The sequence below is a fragment of the Schistocerca serialis genome, unplaced genomic scaffold (genome assembly GCF_023864345.2).
Source record: "Schistocerca serialis cubense isolate TAMUIC-IGC-003099 unplaced genomic scaffold, iqSchSeri2.2 HiC_scaffold_1217, whole genome shotgun sequence".
Lineage (NCBI taxonomy): Eukaryota > Metazoa > Arthropoda > Insecta > Orthoptera > Acrididae > Schistocerca > Schistocerca serialis.
In genome coordinates, this window is record NW_026047422.1 from 12,501 (window position 1) to 20,000 (window position 7,500).

Here is a 7,500-nt window from a genome sequence, read left to right on the forward strand (position 1 = left end):
CCCACGATATTTTGAGTGCGTAAGAGTGCTTCAATACCGAAGAAAATTTGGTGGCAGTTCTACAACAGTGCCGCAATTGTTCCACAGAAGGCTGATCTTCAACCTATATCTGGTGATCGAGTTATAAATATTTTTCTTCGGCCTACAAGTGCTGCAGCAGCCTACACATATTCCTCCAAATACACGTGATTATAATGCTTCACCGTAAATCAATATACGCCATTGGAGTTGTGATAAGTTCCTGAGATGCTGTGGAAGACACCATCACAGTAAGTGCAGCGCATTTGCAATACGGGATCCTTTGAAACTGATGGAATGTTGTGTGTCTGCGCCGCCTTACCGGTGAACCAGAGAGCAGGGGTGGAATACAGGCCCACTTGTTGAGAGTAGATGCACTTATCTGTCATACTGCGTGTGTGAAAAGTTTTTAAGGCAGATATTTCTTTTGATATCAAAGGTCACTGTGTAACGAGCGCAGCCCGGCCTCACTCGGGTACGGCGTTCGCGTCTTGACTCGGTAACAATTCACTGGCAAACTACAGAATCTAGGGACAAGAAAGGCCCCCTGTCTGAAAGTGCATACTTTCACCATCTTACACACGCGCGCAGAAAAACGTTAAGGCCATTAGTTTTCGATAAGAAACAATATCTGCCGTAACGGTCGCTAGCAGGTGGCTGCGTGCGCATATAACCTCAGTGACAATTTACTGCCAATCTGCTGACCTAACTAAAATCCCAGAAAGACAGTGTGAAAGAGCATTCATTCCTCAACCAATATGTATGCGCAAAATAATTTTAAGCCTTTTAGTTTTTAAAATCAAATAGCTTCTGTTGCAAAGTGCGCTCACCGGTACAATTGGCGACGGCAAGCGCGTCCAAATTAAGTGACAATTTACTGTCGAACTGTTACACAAACGAAAATCCCAGACAGACAGTGGGAAAGAGCATTCATCCCTCAATCTATATGTATAAGTAAAATAGTTGTAGGATCTCTAGATTTTAAAATTATATAGCTTTTGTGCAGAGTAGGGCTGGCGCGAATTTAGTTTAGTCCGTGCATGCGACCGCGGCAGGCGCGATGTTAGTTTAAGTCATTATATCTGTTGAAGATGATAAGATATGGACAATGAAACCTAATTCAGTGATAGTGTAGATATTAATTGTAGAAGGTGATAAGACATGGACAAGGTAACCCAATCCTGTGATGGTGTAGATATAAATTGATAACGCACAGTGGTTAAAATAATTTTTAGACACAGACTATCAAAAATGAAATTGTTCTTGTCGTACATGAGATGTGGCAGGCGCGAATCTAGTTCTCTAACTGTCAAAAAGTAAATTGTTTTTGTCGTGACGTGCGCTCTCCGCCCACGCGATTGCGGCAGACGCGAATTTAGTTTTTAGTCACTTAATTCTAAGGAAAATGACAAGACAAGGACAATGTAACCCAATACAGGGGTAGTGCACACATTCATTAGTCATGCTCAATGATTGAAATACGATTCAAACTGATAGTGTGAATAATTAAACTGTGTTAATCGCTACTGGCGCTGTCTGTAAATACGATTACAGCTACTGGGAACCTACTATAGGCTCTACGCCTTCCAAATCTGAGGAGATATGAATAATATAACCTAACACAGTGCTGGCGTAAACCTCCCTTCGTCGCGAACAGTGATCAAAATCATTTTCAGACTCATAGTGTCAATAGTTAAATTCTATTTGCTGTGGCGTGTGCGATCCGCAAATGAAGCTGGTGCGAAGTACCTTACTGCCGTACATCTGCTAAGTCAGGGGAGATATGGACAATATAAACTAATACAGTGTTAGTGTACACCATACTCCATCACGAGTGTGAATTTCCGATTTGCTGGACCTGTGTTTTGGAGCCACGGCAGCGGGTGGACGCTACAGAGCCCAGCTGACTCCCCCCGCCCACCTCCCCGCGAGAGCGACCGCATTCCAGCGCCCGGCCGGCTCGCCCGTTGCAGGCAGGCAGCCGACGCGCTTGTCCCCAGCCGGCCCAGGTAGGCTCGTCCCCAGGCGACCGGTGAGGAACCAGCGCTACAGCAGCATCACGCGCCGCGCGAAGCCACTCGCGATAAACGAACTGGCCAAGTGTTTCACTCGCCAGTTTACAAAGGCGGCTTCTGTACGGACACACTCAATAACTCCCGAATAGGACACATGAAACACACAAGGTAACGCCCAAAAACAAAACAAAATGGGGACAAACAAAGAATTGTCACCTGCAAAAACAGAGCCCAACAGAATCTCGCTGGCCCCCATGGAGAACGATTCCTCCAAATCCCAGGAAGATCTGGAAAACATGGCAGCTATGAGGGAAGAAATAGTGTCCTTCCTTTTTAATGAAACGAATAAGATAAACAATGTCCAGAAAAGGTTTATTTTAGGAAAATTATCGGCATATGAGCGAATTGTACGGAAATACGAAATGGAAATTCTGGAACTGAAAACGGAACTCAGGTGCACTAAAGCTGCCCAAGCAGCAAAAATACCAGTACAGGAAACATATGCTTCCAAGGCATCCACCAAAGCGACGCCCACCAACGAAAGTCGAGGCCCAAAACCTGAGCCCAAATTGCTAGTTGTGAAGCCAGCAGAAGGAGCGCAACAAGCAGCAAAAGATCTCGAGGAAACAGTAAAGAAAGTCATCACAACATCGCTGAAAGATGTGAGGGTCACGAAATTCAAGACTACAAGGGACAAAAACGTAATACTAGAATTCCCAGATACTGAAGAAGCAAACAGACTGAAGAAGTGTGAAGAGTTTAGTCGTTCAGGGCTTACCATCCAGGACCCCAAAAAAAGGAATCCCAGGGTAATTCTCTTTGATGTTCCAAGAGATACTCAAGAAGGACAGCTGAAAACTGAGCTGTATGAACGAAATCTGTCAAGAGCAGGCCTCACACTTGAAGAGGTCGTGAGTGGAACACAGATCGCCTTCAAAACTGGACCAAAAAATCGAGAAGTGGTGAACCTAGTATTGGAGGTGGCACCGAAAATATGGAACAGACTGACTGAACAAGGACGAGTGTATCTCCACTGCACATCCCACAGGGTGCAAAATTACACAAATATTAGCAGGTGCTATAAATGCCAGGGCTTTGGTCACACATCAACAAGATGCACAAGTGCTGAAACAATATGCGGACACTGTGCAGCACCTGGACACTCCTTCAAAGAATGCAGGCTTAAAGAACAACCACCACACTGTGCGAACTGCAAACGCTGGAAGAGAGACTGCAAACACTCAGTTCTGGACCAAAACTGCCCTGAATACAAGAGAGCAAAAGAAGCAATCCAACGAATGACCGACTATGGGAAGTAATAACAACGATGTGCTACCTTCAGACCATAGATCCTCAACGGACCTACAACTTAGCCCCTTAAAAATCCTCCAAATAAATGGGCAAAGATCTAAAACAGTACCTGACCAACTAGTCATGAAAATGGAGGAAGAGGAGTTAGATGTACTACTGGTACAGGAACCATACACACTAGATGACAAAATCACAGGTTATCCACCAGGTTATCGAATGGTTTACAGCTCCAAACATGGAACACCAAAGGCAGCTATAATCATTCGTACTAAGAGCTTAAATGTTCTCCAGCTAACCACATTATCTGATACACATACATGTGCGGCAAGCATAAGTGGAGCCTTTGGAGAACTGTACCTGGTGTGTGCGTACTGCCAGTATGGTGAACCTATTGACCGCTTCCTAAATAAACTTGAGGACATACTGCACAACTTGGCTGGAAAACCAGTAATTATAGGCCTAGATGCAAATGCGACATCCCCATTATGGTATGGTGATATGGCAAATGGGGATGGTAGGAAGATGGAAGACTTCATCTACCAGCATGGTCTTGTACTACTGAATGAGGAATCTCCATTAACAACTTTCAGTGGACCAAATGGAGAGAGTAACATAGACCTCACTATTTGTACAACAATTGTGGCTAGAACAACAACTAAATGGAAGGTTCATGGGGGATGGACAACCAGCGATCACAGGGCCATAACATATGAAGTTGCCCCACAACAGAGAAACAGAACAGCTATAGTGCAAGAAAAATACAACACACAATTTGCGAAATGGGCAATTTTTGATCAGTGCTTTGCGAAGGAAGTAGAATACCTGGAGAATATCCAAGCAATGGATGTTAATGAGAAGGTTCGATGCCTGGAAGGGGCAGTACGAGCTAGCTGCAAAAAATCGATGAGAAGAAAAACCTGGCTACAGCACCCTATACCATGGTGGAACGAGACACTTAGACTACAGCGACAAAACACAACGACAGCACGACGAACCCTGCAAAATGCCCGCCGAAATGGAACTGCAGAAGAAATCGAAGCAGCAAAACAAGAGTACAAAATAAAACGAAATGAATACACGAAACAGATCACCATTGCTAAAGAGGATGCATGGAAGAAGTGGGTATCTGACTGTGACAACAACAATCCCTGGGCAGCAACTCAAAAAATACTCCGACCAAAAACAGGTACAGAAAACGTCCTCAGCAACATAAAACTTCCAAACCAGACCCAAACAATGACGTGGGAGGACACAATCCAGCATCTACTGTGCTCACTTCTGCCCGATGACAAACCAGAAGAGGATACAGCTCATCAGGAAGAAGTTAAAGTGGAAAACATAAGGTACAGCAGTACAGAAAACGCACCAGAGTTTTCGAGAGAGGAAGTGGACGCTGCCATCAAAGCATGTAAACCGAAGAAAGCTACAGGTCCTGATGGTATTGATGACCTAATAATCAAAAGAATATGGCGCACACATCCAGCTCTTCTAATGGATATATTCAACTCTTGCCTTCGTGAACATACTGTACCAGAGTCATGGAAAAAAGGACTAGTGTGCATATTGCTCAAGTCCCATGGAAAGCCTAGAGATGAACCAAAATCATATCGGCCCATATGTCTACTGTCTATACTAGCGAAAGTACTTGAGAGATTAATGGTATGGCGCCTGGAGGAACAATACGAAACCTCAGGTCTTAAAGCCCCAAACCAGTTTGGGTTCAGGAAAGGTGCATCCACAGAGATGGCTATTAGACAGGTGCTACACAATACTGTATGTGAGGAGAAGTATGTCATGGCCATCTTTGTGGATATCGCTGGTGCGTTTGACAATTTATGGTGGCCAAGTGTCATGAGGCGACTACGGGAAATAGGCTGCCCAATAAACATATATAGACTAATAGAAAACTATTTCACAAATAGGAAGGCCATAGTGCAAACAAGTGCTGGCACAACCGAAAAATTAGTCACAAAAGGGTGTCCACAAGGCTCCAGTAGATAGGGACAGCGGGAATCTCGTTAATCCATTCATGCGCGTCACTAATTAGATGACGAGGCATTTGGCTATTCATTAGCCGTCTTTATTCAAATGAATGAATAACACATATATATGCATGTACAAAGAATGTGGCAGGTGTTTTACGCCATGTCCACCACCGAGGTGGGGACTTACAGGGCGAGCCATAAGAAATGTTTAAAACTACAATACATAACATATACATATGCGGGAAAAGACAAGAACAACATAAATTACATACACAAAGAAGAAAGAACAAAGACGGTTGATTCCTCCTGTGGATAGGCCCCAGGAGTCAAGGCGAAGAAAATAACCAGCATCCTATCCGACGCCGGCTCGCTCCATCTGTCTAGGCGACGTCATATACTCGAAAATGCGATAGCTCGTGCAGCAGCTTTGCAGTGTTCTGGTGCTAAGCACCGCCAGTTCTCGGGGTCTAAAACCAAGTGCGGAGAGATCTCCGGCCGACGCTGGAGACCATACACCCCTCCAATTCAACGTCGCGGTGGACACTGTAACCTCCTCAACGTCTCGGTGCAGGTTGGAGATGGCACGCCTGATGGACGGCGTGTTGTAGTAGGCCGCTTTCTCGGAGTGACACCAGTCGAGCCGGAGATGGTCTCCGACTACCTGGGCGTCGATGACGCGGGCGATGCCGTCTTTAACCGCCACCACGTCAGGCTTGCGGATTCCCTCAGGTGTGCGGAGGTGGGGCTCCACAGAAACATTGAAGCCCCTCTGCGCGAGTCCACGGGCGACATAGCGCACGATCGCGTCATGCCGCTTAACCCGGGACCCGTGCGTCCTGAAGCAAGCCTGTAACACGTGGTTGGCGGTCTCTACGGCCTGGCAGCCCGCGCGGCATCTGGTGTCCGCCTCCCGCCCGCGACTGCGCCGTGCCTTCGTGGGGAAGGCGTTGATGCGGGCGCGGAGAGCGTCGATGAAGTTACGCCCAGATAGCAGGCGACTGGTGTCAGCGACCCACTGGTGTTGCCCCTTGACGGCGGCGGAAGATGACAGCGCCGCACCGTCAAAGGCAACGTGCAGGCGCGCGGCCCACATCTCTCCAACCTGCGTCGACGATTTGAGGAGGTGGCCCTCCCACATAAGATGCCGCTCCAGCACCTCAATCTCACGCTGCACCTCGTCCCGGCCTGCACCGTCGGGGGCTGGTCCAATCCTCTTCAGCGCCAGGAGACGGGACCGGCGGAGTGTTGGCCCCATCCATCGGCATGATGGGATGCCGAGGCCTCCCTGGGCTACAGGAGCATGGAAGTAGCCCAGGGGAGTGTCCGCCGGAAGGCGGAACCATCTCCTGACGGCGGCCCGGATGGTCACGTCTGCCGCTTTCAACGCACCCACTCGGGTGCGGCTGAGGGCCAGCCCGTGGTACAGGCCTGGGAGAAGTACGTTGGTGAGGGCGTAGAGGCGCTGTTGCGGCTTAAGCGGAGCTCGGGAGATGACGTCCAGCTGCTCCACCAGGTGGCGTCGTGGGTTGAACACGCAGCGACCCGCGGTGGAGAATTGCAGTCCCAGATACCGGAAGGTTTCACCCACACGTAGGGCGGGCATGGTGGCGTTGCCCGCTTTGAAGGTAACGTCGGCGTCGACCTTCACCTTCTTGTCACGCCCAGACGCGACTAAAGCGAGGGTGAAACACTTCCGGGCGTTGATCTGCAGCCCCAGATGGCCGAGGGCTGCGACGGCTGCGTCGATGAGGGACTGCAATCCCCTCGCGGTCGATGCAAAAAGCAGGACGTCATCTGCGAAGGCCGCAGCGTTGACTCTGCGGCCGAGGATCCGAGCTCCGATGTGGGAGGGAAGTTGACTCAAAAAGAGAGTCATAGTTACTCCCGCCGTTTACCCGCGCTTGCTTGAATTTCTTCACGTTGACATTCAGAGCACTGGGCAGAAATCACATTGCGTCAACACCCGCTAGGGCCATCGCAATGCTTTGTTTTAATTAGACAGTCGGATTCCCCCAGTCCGTGCCAGTTCTGAGTTGATCGTTGAATGGCGGCCGAAGAGAATCCGCGCACCCGCGCGCCCCCGGAGGAGCACGCTAAGGCGGACGCGGCCTCGCAGCAAGGAAGATCCGTGGGAGGCCAAGGCACGGGACCGAGCTCGGATCCTGCACGCA

The 7,500-nt window shown here is 48.6% G+C and overlaps 1 pseudogene; it reads right to left on the reverse strand.

Moving 5' to 3' along the window:
• Positions 1-5,294: 5,294 nt before the first annotated feature.
• LOC126435762 (large subunit ribosomal RNA) overlaps positions 5,295-7,500 on the reverse strand; it is a 4,781-nt pseudogene continuing 2,575 nt past the window's right edge.